The 12,917-nt window shown below is 37.0% G+C and overlaps 1 protein-coding gene across 12 annotated transcripts in view; it reads left to right on the top strand.

Moving 5' to 3' along the window:
* Positions 1-12,917, top strand: part of GRID2 (glutamate ionotropic receptor delta type subunit 2) — an 804,597-nt gene that overhangs the window by 388,602 nt on the left and 403,078 nt on the right. Inside the window, exon 1 of one of the 12 annotated variants that reach the window (XM_083834804.1) lies at positions 8,296-10,841. The exons of the other annotated variants lie outside the window; for them this stretch is intronic. The gene's annotated coding sequence lies outside the window, so the exon portion shown is untranslated. Of the gene's footprint in view, positions 1-8,295; positions 10,842-12,917 lie in introns of those variants that run through there. 12 annotated transcript variants of the gene reach the window in all.

Genomic DNA, 12,917 nt, shown 5'->3' with positions numbered 1-12,917 from the left:
CATCTGTGGAACATCCTTACTAGAAGTTAGAAAAGTACTTTTACTTTAAGAAATTATGAGCAAAAATAAGCTGAGAAAAAGAAAATTACGATGTTTCATTTGAAAGTGATGTGAAAGTCTACCCTCTTGCCTGTGATTTACAATAGAAATGTATATCACTGAAACATAGCATTACTATCCTTCCCTGAATTCTATTTTATGTAGAAAGGAAAAGGGAGAAAAAAATCTTCAAACCCTTAAGACTTCTATTGTTGTACAATAAATAAAAAAGTGTTGATGCTAACATGGGATAAACATCCCCAAATTACATAACTCTAGGAGCAGGCATACTTTAATAGCAAGGTCTAGGTTTCCATCTCCAACTTGCAAGCATTTCTGTTTGAACGTTTAGCTTTTAATTTGTTCATTTTAATTTGTTTGCTTGGTACTAGATAAAGTAAAATGTAAATGTGCATTTCTGGGACCACTGGCAGTGAATTGATCTCAGACAGAATATGTGCACACGTAGGAGTTCAACTTCTTTTAGTGCTGGTAGTAAGGGTCAATATCTAGGGTTAGGCATGAGACAGAACACTACCGTGAAGTAAATTGTGCAAAAATTATACCTTAGTGTCTTGTTCAAAAGGCGAATGTATTTGGAGGAAAGCACATAAGGTTGGTGTAGTTGATAGAGCTCGTGAATGGTAATTATAGCTAACCAGTCCCTTCAAAGTTTAGCATGGAGGTAGTTAAAAGGAAGGTCATGGTGTTTTACAATGCAGGTATGGTCTGAGACAAAACGGGTTTATCCTAAAAGACTTTGTCTCTCAACGTGCAGTGAAAAGGTCATGTAGTGATTGCTAATCCAAACTGCATTTCTTGCAGGCAAAGGGACTAGACTCTGACTTTCTTCTTTTGAAGAAATTCATCTTCTGAGCTGATTCCACATGACTGCAGATAGTAAAGCACTAGATCTTAAAGATAGATAAGACCATGCCGTGCTCCTGCATGAGGTTATGATTCCCTAGCTGCACTCATTTCATTATAGCCTGGAGAAAGAGAAAGCAGCGTGACAGAGCATGGCATCTTTCTAAACAACTGCATCAGTAGAAACCCCCTGCAGAATTTTAAGTCATTCATCATCTTCGCACCCTCATCCCTCCTCACTGTGCTGATAAAATACTTTGCATCCATTATTAAAACACTGTATTAGAATGGCCCTGAAGCCAAAGTTGTTCTCTGCTTCATCATGTGAGGCCAGAAACTATACAAACTTCTAATTTAACTTGTTTTCTGACAGTCTGGCATTGTCAGTTTGCTTTTGGCAACTAACTTTCTTCCCTACATTGTTCTCACATACCAAAAATCTGCAAGTTAAAATGAGGTGACATATTTGTTTGTTGTTTGCATAAAATCAAACAAAGACTTGTTATGAACTTTATTATAAGGAAACATAGAGACTGTAATAATGGGTGCCCAAAGCAAGATACCCAGCGTTAATGCTAACCCAGTGTGAGCTGTAGATTTGGTAAAAGTGTTGCCTGTGCCCTGCCATGTTGTATCTGGTATACTACATCACCCTAGATATGTCTCACCTTAGCTTAAGATTGGGTGCTATTTAAAGTGAGTATGATGTACAGGATTTATTTAGTTTTTGTGTGAATCTAAGCAGAGTAGGCTGTAATGTGTGACCGTCTGTCTAAACAAAGAAGGAAAGCTATATTATAGGTGTTGTGTATTTTTAAGTCTTACTGGAGTCCTTTGATGGTACAAAGTGACACATTAGATTAGTATATAAAGGACTAAATTGAAAGGGAGAGTGTGAAAGAGGCCCTCCAGGACTAACCCGGTATTTTCTCATAGAAAAGATTCACTGTTTTACATAGCTGGTTTTCTTGTGTCCTAAAATAACAAAGACAACACAAAAAGGCAAATATCAGAATATTTCTGAATTGTTCCCTGGAATGTTATTTGTCTGTGACAATAGGGTTTGTCTTACACTACTGCAATGGTAATCTTGGAGGATACACAAGCTGTGTACAATAGTGTTTTACTTCAGCATGTTTCATACACCCTAGAATTCAATGTTTTTCTGTAGTGAGACCAGTTAAAGGCTCGTGGCAACCTGCCATGAGCACAGTCAACCTGAACTTTCCATAAACCTGATGTGGGCAGAGTTGCTTGCACCAGTTTCATGGGTATGATCCGCCAATGTAGGATGACTCCATCAGTCTTTTCTGTTAAGAGTCAGGACATATTTCCTCTCTGTAGCTGCTGGAAGCCCTGAGAGTAAACACTGTGCAAGTAACTGTGTATATACCCATTTGCAAAAGTTTCCTTTTAGGCTCACAAGGAGGCAGCAAGAGAGATTTAGGAGTATAGATGCTTTTCAAATGTGATTTTGAGGGAAAGAAAAATGACTTAGCTGAATTTTTGCAAGATAAATAACAGTGCCTTTCAGGTGTTTAAGTTTAAAAGGATTAAAAACAATTCATCGTTTTATTGGAAGAAAAAAGTAAACAAAAACAACAAGCCTACCTACAAGTAAATTTTCAATGCTTTTTTCCATAATAAATTTCCAAATCCTTTGTTATGGGTCTGTCCTGCTCACATAAATGTTGGGGGGTCAATCATAGAAGTAATTCCCATAAAACTAAGAGGAATTTTGCACATGTATTTTTCACAGGGAGATTTCATATGTATTTCAACGAGACATTACGTTTTATCTTGCCAGCCATCTACAGACTTGAATTTTCCTTAGGATTCTGTGACAGACCATGACAAAACACTTTACAGTGACACAATGGCTCGTTCACAGCTGTTATACTCTATTGTGCTGTATGGCATAATTGGGAAGTGTTTTAATCCTTTGACACCTCACTCTGAGTAACATGGATTATTGACATGCTAAACCATGACAGCACTTGCTATAAGCTAACAGTTGAGCATCTCCAAATGTTCAACAAGCTGCATCTCTGTATTGCACATATGTTATATAAGATGTATTATAGCAGCTACTCATAGACAGTAGACAAAAATCTGGGCAAGAGATATCTGGTGAGTGATCTTACATACAGGTTACTTCAAGGTGTCAGCTTGTAAATCTCTGTGTTTCATCACGGGGGGCTGCCAGTAAGACAAACGCCCTTGAGTTTGCAGGACATTGTTAAAACAAAGTTTTGTTTAGATGCTGAAGATCCTAAAGTGTGTTATGCTGTTGAAATATGTAGTTTCCATTTGTGATTATTTTGGCTTTAACCAGTCTAAAGAAGAAATAGGAGCTGGGGATTGTCCTTAAGATCTGCCATTCCTTCAGGGTAACAGCAACTTTTACCACCAATACCATATAACTGTCTAGATATAGAACAAGGTCTAAACAATAGAAGCAATTGATACTTCCAGCTTATCATTACCATCTTTCAACTTTGCATACTTACATATGAAATTAAGTGACATCTCATATAGAAAGATAAGAAGTAAGGATGCTATGATAAAAGTAGATTAAGCCTCTTGTAACAAGGGTAGATGAGGCATTCTGTTACTCTTACTCAAGGAAACTTGAGAATATGGGAGAAGAAAGAGGGAAACCCACACAGAGCCCTGAAACGCTGTTTTTCCCTGGTATGTGTGGCATAATATGTTTGATACATTGCAGGAAAAATATTAGACAAAGACCTGGATCTCTTAACATATGTAAAGTGTCTTAGTGTTGGGACAGTCTCTGGAACAGTTGCATGCAAATGAGTTTTCAGAGGGAGCTGGCTGGGGAGAATTCAGACAACATTTTAGGGGTAAATAATTTTATATATATAGAAGCACAAGGTGTGTGACTATCTAGTTGATGACATCATTAATTTCCAGGATCAAATGGCTTTGGTAAATGATTAAACAGTAAAGCAAAAAGGCAAATGTATTTTGCTGGTATGGTGGTTTTTTGTTTTTTTTTTTGATTTGAATAATTCAATAATCTTGACATGAAAAATAAAAATACACAGTTTGCACGTCTCACACAGGTTTGGAAACTCTCATGTTCAGCAGCTTTCCAAAGATACATGTTAGAAATTGAGAAGCTTATTCATAGCTTAGGCAGCCAAATAAATCTGCAGTAGGCATGAATTTCACAGGGACATCTTGTTTTGCAAAGTATCCTGCTGCTGTTTTTTTTCTGGGATAGAAATAACCAAGACTAGAATAACTAGATTAGACCCCCCTTATTTCTGAGCTTCAGATGGAAACAGAAAATTTGAAGGAGTACTGAATTATGTATTCTCTCAGGGTAATAGGACTCATACACATGGTAAGAAAGAATATCCACATGTTACATGTAAACACATGCTGTTAAAGGCAAACATACAACATCAGGACTTTTTCCTAGCACCCAGGAATGAATTTTCACAAGCATGGAAAAGTGGCTTGTGTTCAAAGGCAACTGTGTATAGTGGTAGATATGTACTTTATGCTGCAAAGTTCACATATATTGAACAACTAAAGTGTGTAAATAGAGATACTCTCTAGCTCAGTGGTATTCATTTTGGGCACTTCCCAGCTCTGAAACATTGTTCTATCACTCTTGACCAACTATTAACAGGCATCTTTATCAACAGTCCTCCTCCTCCCTTCCAGAGCCATGCCTTTCTCCTGAAAGTGCAACCTTTCACTCTTCTCTGAGCACACACGAGCCAGGAGGATAGTAATAGATTCATCACCCTGTCCTCCCCTTATGGACCACAGCTAGCTCCATTCAGCACAAATATTTGCTGAGTTAATTAGACTTCTTCTCTAACCTCGGAGTAAGTTGAAGTAATGCTTGGATAGATTCTTATAATATTTAATTAGTATGTGGGTACTTGCTTCTTTTTTACGATTTTTAGTTTTGTTACTGTGAAACCATCAGGTTAAAAAAAAAGATTTTTCATTCAATTATGCACTTATTTTATGATCCTCTTAAAGGTTTATGTATGGGCTCTGCTGTATTTCTGGAATGATTAAGTAGCTTAGTCTACCTGAGCCCATGTGGGATGAATTCTGTGGAGCTTTAAGGATCCAGAGTTCTGCATTGACATAGCTCCAGTAGTTCAAAGCCTGTAAGATGTTAGTCATGTTGATGTATGACTTCAATTTTTCATACACATGGTTTAACACTGAGCACTTTTTGCTCAAACACCCTAAACACCCTAAACTGATCTGAAGTAAAAGGGAAAGGTAATTGTCCTATAAGGAGACACGAACAAAATATGATCTTTATATGTGAACTAGGTTTTGGATCAAGTCTTTTTCTATCAGCTCATATTTAAAGGTAGAGGGATATTCCAAATAAAGTATTCTGTGCCTCCTTAAACATGTACATAGTCTTACAGCCAATACAATTCTGCTCGAAGGTGAATTTCTAGTCTGGAGGGTTAACTCCATTGAATACTAATTTGCTGATACTTTGCGCAAGACAGGAGGCCCTCCATCAAGCAAATACTAATCCTTCTGGAGCTAAAAGAGTATTCCACTTTGTTTTCACATTCAGGCAAAATTATGTGATTGCTTCAGTGTAATTGTAAATTGTAAAAAAAAAAAAAAAAAAAAAAAAAAAAAAAAAAAATAGTTTTGCTTCAATAGCCATTTCAAAATGAGTTTATTAAATGGATGGTAAGTACTTATATTTTCCCCTAGTTGGGATTTTCCTTTAAAATATCCTATCTGCTTAGCACCATTATAGTGCCATTACTGTTTAGCTTTTATTGCTTCCTTTCTTTTGAGAAAAAGATGCGTCAGCTTTTTTGTAACAAGACTAGACAAAAGTTGACTCATAGAAACCTGAAGGTTCTCCCCTAAACAATAGTCAGACTTTAATTGAATGGCAAATTTCCTCATTCCCTTCCTCTGCCACTTTGAGCCTTACAGAGGATAAAAGATACAAGCTCTTGAGAAGGAATGTGTTCTCTTGTGAAGTTTAATTTTTAGGCTATTACAAAAGTTGAAAACCTCTATTATGAAATAATCTGAGTCAATATTAGTATAATAACCATCAACAAGATTGTCAAGGAAGACTTGAAATTTATGACTTAGTATTGAATACATTGGCTTCTTTCTTAAAGAGAAACAGCAATGGTGTAAGCAATGTCATATAGCCCACCATCTGATATTTATATGTATGTATACCTAAAAAATATTTATCTTGAATAACGATGGTTGATATATGTCTCCATTTACCAGTATATTTAGGCCAATTACTATTTGTTTTTTCACTTGAGAAAACATATCCAGAGATTTTAGACATTTGTAATCATAACCACAAGAGAAAGATTGAAGGCCATATTGGAAACACTATAATTTTCACTTCTTATTTTAGAGAGAAGCACTTGATATGGGCAATTTGCAAAGTGCTGAGAGGAATGTCATATCCTATCATTTAACAGAATTTGTTGATGATCTTTATCTCCCAGTTCTCTTTCAGAAACCAACCTCCCTGTACAGCACAAATTGGAATACACACAGTAGCCTGTATTGGTGGAAAAAAGATTGATTCCAGATTATGATTGATTATTTAACATGCAAGAATAATCAGAATACATCTCTGTCCTGGTCTAGCATATTCTTAGCTTGCAAAATGCATTAATGCTTTGTGTGAATAGTGGCAGAGCTGTGAACCAAATTCCAGTTCAACCTTGGGCAGGTCAGCGCGTTGGCAGTGTAAATTTGTTCAGTTGACTTGCCACCCTCTCTTCTTACTGATCCATGCATGACACTGCATGATTGTATCTGAGAATTTTGCGATTTTTTTAACCTATTATGTTTAAAATATTTTGGCAGAGTATGATTGGACAGTCAAAGATCATTTTTTGGAATAGCAATCAACATTTATTTTATGCTATTACTGTATTACCTAGGAGAATTTACTGTAAGTAGAAAAGAAATCAGTCATTTTAAACCATTAAAAATATATATATTAGTTGTCATTTTTAATCTTTCAAAACCAGTTATGCAAATAGAAAATTTCAGTTTGATTTAACTATTAAATATGTCCCCTCTAAAATAGTGGAAAATCCATTGAAGCTACCAGACTTGCACCAATGAACTGGGAATTCACTAAATATTCCTGCTGCTTTTAACAGCTATTTGCTTTTTTCAAAGGAAAGTAATATTTTCCATGAAGATTGCTGTAGTGTTTCAGTTATTGATTATAGTGTTTCAGTTGATCATCACTGTGCATTTTTATTATTAACAGGAGTCGGGGGGAAGGGGGAGAGGGGATGAGAAACAGTCCCGTAGACACCAAGGTCAGTGAAGGAAGGGAAGGCGGTGCTTCAGGCACAGCAGCAGAGATTTCTCTGCAGCCCATGAAGAGACCATGGTGGAGCAGAGGAGGAGGAAGAGTGAGGAAGAAGGAGCAGCATACAGGAGCTGTGGTGGACTGACCACAGCCCCCATCCTCCTGTGCTGCTCAGAGGGAGGAGGTAGAGTCAGAGATGGAGGAGTGAAGGGGGGCCTTAGAAGAAGTGGGGTGGGGGGAAAGTGGTTTAGTTTTGTCTTCTCAGCACACTGCTCTGTTTTAAATGTCAATACATTTAATTAATTTTCAGCACAGTTTACCTAAATGAAAATTTCTTGCTTTCATCCACTCTTAATCATGTCTGTAACTAGTCAAAATTGGTTACTTGCCCATCAAAACTTACATTATAGGCAAAATTATATGTATGGAATCCGTTTCCTATACAGTAGCTAGTTGTTTTTGTTGTTTGTTTGATTAATTATTATTTTCTAGTTAATGTATCAATTTGAGCTGAAATAGAAAATACTAAAAATACTAGGTCTTATCTCCAAGCACTTTGAAGTTGTGAAAGACTGTTCCCCTTCAGAAGCGTGTAGCATGTGAATATTGAACCTAATTCTCCATGGTTTAATTGTTCACTGGTTTTGTAAGTTTGACCAAGTAAAAGCTAACATCTTCAGTACTAATTGGCATGGTCAAACAATTCAAAATTAGCAGTCAGAAAGGCTAGGTCAGGACAAGAGTTAAAGTGAAGTTTTCTGTCTGGTTGGTAGCAGCACGTGGACATGTGCTGCTCTTGCAACAGGTCGGTTGATACTACTTTTTGGGTTATGAAATACTGAGACTCAGACATTCTTCTTTTGTGCTGCTCTTGCAGCAGGTTGGTTGATGCTACCTTTTGGGTTATGAAATACTGAGACTCAGGCATTCTTCTTTTTTCTCGTATCTGGGAAAATAAGTGGGTTGCTTGAAATTTACTTATTAGCTGCCAACTTCTCAATAATGCCTTTCGTACATGTTTATTTTTCTTTTCTTTTTTAGTCCTACATTTGCCTGAAATATTTTTCCCAGTCTGTGTGGGTTTGCAAGATTAACCCCTGCTTGTGGATTTTCCCCTTGACCCTTGTGATCCTACCATGCCTCTGGACTGAATTCCTAAAGTGAAACTGAATTTATTCCTCCATGCTTTATAAAAGCAACTGAGCTGTATATAGTCCACTTACTTGCTTCAGGTATTTTGTTAGCCATAGGAAATTTCTGGTACAAATAGTTTGACTGTCAACATTTTTCTTCCCCTGAACTTGTCCCCTGGTACTACGTTTTGGTTTCCAATTGCTGTGTTTTTCCTTTTAGGCTGGGTAAAGATATTATTCGTTTTTCCATCTGCATGGCTAGGTCCGCGTAAAGAAACAGTAACACTACTAACTGTGGAATCCCTCCGAAGTTCATGATCTTTCTGGATCAGCTAGCAAATAATTGCTTGCTTACTAGCACCAGGAGCATGCTGTAAATGTATACAAAAGCACACTACATCTTGGTTGTCTGAGACCTTTTTCTCCTTTCTGAGCTGATTAAATAAACTAAATTAATTCATACATACATAATAAGCATCTGCGTGGTCGGACTGCCAGAAACAAACACATTTATCACCACTGCTAGGAACTTGTGTTGCGCAAATGTCGTCTAAGTCTGATACCAGTGGCAGCCCTGTGACAGATTTAACAAGATTAGATGACCTCCAAAAAAAAAAAAAAAACCTTTGCAAAGCATTACAGATAATGCTATGCAAATTGACAAGGAACACAGACAAAAAGCTTAATAATTACTCCTTCTCCCTGCTAAAACATTTTCTCTCTTGGAGGTCAGTCCAGGTTAATTTATAGAGTCCAAAAATGTCCGTTACCCACACTGTGGTCATTTTTCAGAAAATGAAGGAAAAAGCCCTAACAGTTTAAATTAGGAAAAGTGATCAGTGCAGATTATGTTAACGGGTCTTTACCGAGCCTCAAAGGCCAGGGAATTTCAGTTTACAATTGGACAAGCTCCAACAGAACCATCACTCAGCATTAATGCGACCCTACCAGGTTAGAAAATGGTTTTAAAAGACCAAAAAATCCCCAACAAACCACTGAAAGTAATTGCTCTAGCAGTGATACACTCCTATGTTGAAGGATTTTTTTTTGGATAAACTCAGTGACATCTAATTTATGGGTCATGCTTCCTGTTACCCTGTCTCATGAATGCTTTCCAAGACAACAACTGTGCGCATCGGAACAGTTCATCCTATTGAGGCATTTGTAGAATTGTGCCCATTGGGCTTAACTTGGATCAAATATTAAAGCTTTACTGACAAATCTAACCTCTCTCTTACAACAAAGTGATTAACTTTGGGTATTTTTAGTAGTTCTTCTGGTTTCAAATCATTATTTATATGCATGTTTCAATATTTTTTTAGGGAACTGCCTTTTGTCTTCCACCATAATTGTAAGATGACCCATACTGCAGCAACTACAGTTTGTGTAAATGTACTTTAGCTTATTGGGTAATAGGTTACAGTGCAAGAGATCACTGTGAACTGTAAAACCAAAACAGAATATGATTTTTTTTTTATTTTTCTTTTTAAAAAATAGAGGCATGGTTTTGTTGACTGAGGGGGAAGCCAAGAGCTATTGAGTTTTCAATTTGAGTGGGGATTTTGCTTTGAATCCCATCTTCAAATCACCCTCACTCACCTCTGAGAGCAAACTTGGAGCACCCTGACTGAGTTTCAACAGGCGGATCCACCCTGTTGGCTGCAGGGCATGCAGTCCACAGGCCCCGCACAGCTCCGAGTTAACCCCTCCCCCCCTCCAAAATGTGGGACGTGTGGACTATGCTGATTGTGTCACTCCAGTCAGCGTCAGATCACAGCTTTCTACACCATGGTTAACCACGCATGGCAGATTAACATGTAACCTTCTAAATATCTAAGACGGAAGATTTTTCACCAGCACGGTCAATAGCCATCTCAGTTTTAAATTTAATAGTGATTTGGGACAAAATTCTCCTATGATATTTTGAGAACTTCTCTTGAATTTTCTATTGAAAATGAGTTGCTAACAGCTCAGTCATTGTGGCAGTTTTGAGACATGCCTACATGAAAGTGGAATGAGAAATAGATATGTTGGTAAATAAATAGAGAGCTGGTGATGTATTTTCGGTAAGACTCTGAATGCAGATTTGCAGAAGGCAAGGAGTTGTTATGTCATTTAAGTGAATGACTGCTTTAAATTATCAAGCCCTGTTAACCTCCATGTACTGTTTGTCACAGCTCTGAAATCCATTTTGCAGCATTTTCATTAAAGATTAGCCCAGGGTCAGAACTACTTTCCCAACTTCACCATAAGAAGAGGCAAAAAAATGAATAAACGAACAAGTTTGTTCATTCGTTCATAGTTCATCTGGGAAAGTGAAGAATTTTTTCAAAGTTGCTCTATTCCCTGGTTCTACTGCTGAAGAAGTGGTGTGGGTTGACCACATCAGATCTTATTCTGTGTTCTGACTGCACTGCAAAAAGAGGACCTAATATTGCACAAGAACTAGCTCTCATGGACTTTTTCAGGTTGGTGCAGCTTGGTAAATAACATTTTTTACTCACCTCAAAGCTCAGTTCCAAGCCTGTTGTTATTTTCCTGTTGTTAATCATAGTCACTGTGTGGATTCACTACCAAACCATGATGAATGAGTAAAGGGTCGATGGTAAGTATGCAGGGGACAAGCTGATACTGGGACCTTCTTGCTTTAGGCAGATGTCGTACAAATAGATTGCAGCAACAGGTAGCTCAAGCAGAGAATGGGAGAAAGCATAGGTATTTCACAAGTATGTCATGTCCCATAATTAAGACAGAACCTCCTCATCTTTTCACTCCAAAGCTACAACCCTAGTCTTGGTCTTTTTCCTTACTTGCTGTTTGGTTTTGTTTGTGTGCTTTGGATGTTTTTAATACAACATCTGTGTGGTAAAGGAGAGTAAAGAACTGTCTGTAAATCACTGTGGAGGTTTCAGCGTTATGCTGTTCAGCATGGTCCGATATCATCCATTATACCATTTGGAAATCTAAGGATAAGGAACTGTCTGCAGATCAGTACAGAAGTTTCAGTGTTAATTCGTTCAGTGTGATTTAGTATTAATTCATAATACGGGTTGGAAATCTAATTTAGTTGTATGTGCCCCTTCAACATAATACCTTGGACTTCTGCCGACTAAGCACATGTAATCCGTTGACCAGGTGGCCTAAGCCCTGTCTTCTATTTTGCCTTTTTCTCCTCCTGTTGGTTTACCATGGATGTTTAGAGAATCTTTGCTTCATTCAAACTGGTTATCATGGTAGGGCAAAAAAAATTAATCTTGGTTGACAAAGAAAAACATTTCTGCTTGCAGGAGCATTATAAATGTTGAGAAATATTTTTTGAGGCAAATGGTAGATTATGAAACAATACAAGAAAAGCTTGGAAAATAAGAACAATCACAAGACTGTCAGGCTAATATAACCAGGAAAGGTTTTGACACTATTACTCTTTTCTCTATTCAAGGTGATACATTGCTGTGTTTGTTGCCTTGTTAATTACAGTTTACAATTTTAATTTTTCTGCAGTGGTATATTCTTATGTTATAAAAGAATACATTTTGTAGGGGGAGGGGGGTCATACCTCCCAGATGTGTTTCTTGTTGCTTACATAAAAATAAGAATAAACAAATCTCACACTAGAAAATACAAGCCGATTGATGCAAGAATCAATTACAATGAAATAGCCAATTCTCCCCTATATGCAACACTTTATGGCTGGTTAAATGTCTCGTGTCTCGTATTTGCTGTGTTATAAACCATCAGCCATTGGTCACTGCTAGAGGCAATTTGTTGCTTTACTTTATTCAACAGATAATATAGCAAATCCTCTGTTTCTTGGAGATCAATAGAATGACAGGTCTGCCTTGTGGTTTTTGAGTTTTTCATGTTCTGTGGTAGAAGGACTCTCTTATAAATGTGCATTATATCCATATTAAAGAAAACATTAATTTTAAAAATGCCCTTTTCCTCACCTGTGGAAACACTAAAAGAAAACAGTATCTGACAGAATTAATTTAGGGCTAAAATTCAAATAATCTTCTGATGTCTGAAACTTCAGTGCTCTCATTTTAAGTTCATGATCCCTAGCAAGCTTTTCAGTGTTTATTTCTCCTCATCCTCTTTTATTCCCTTGATTAGGTATCAATTTATAGGAATTTCAACTAAGAGACTACCCAAGGGAAATAAGTCTGTAAAGTCCATTTGAAAACTGAAGAGTTCAAATGCCTTCTCTACTGAGCAAACAAGAAGAGGACTAATGAATATTAAAAAATTCTGTCCTCATTACAGCATAACACCTGAGAGTGAGTAGCTATGATCAGAAAGACATTGGCTTTATAGACCTGTGGCTTTTTTCTAATATGAAAGGGTCAAGTGCTTCAGCAGATGTGAATTATCATTACCATATACTGACTCTTCCAGATTTTTTTTGTGTAAGCTAAATATTATGATTTTTCTTTTGCGTATAATAGCCATCACTTCAAACAAAAGATCCTTCCATGTTTTAGTTTTAAAAAGAAAACAAAATAACTACTGTTATCACACAGTTCAGGTCCAGATATTAACTCACA

This window comes from Anser anser, assembly GCF_964211835.1.
Source record: "Anser anser genome assembly, chromosome: 4".
NCBI lineage: Eukaryota > Metazoa > Chordata > Aves > Anseriformes > Anatidae > Anser > Anser anser.
Note: the sequence above shows the minus strand (reverse complement) of the source record. Positions and strands in the feature narration are given on the sequence as shown.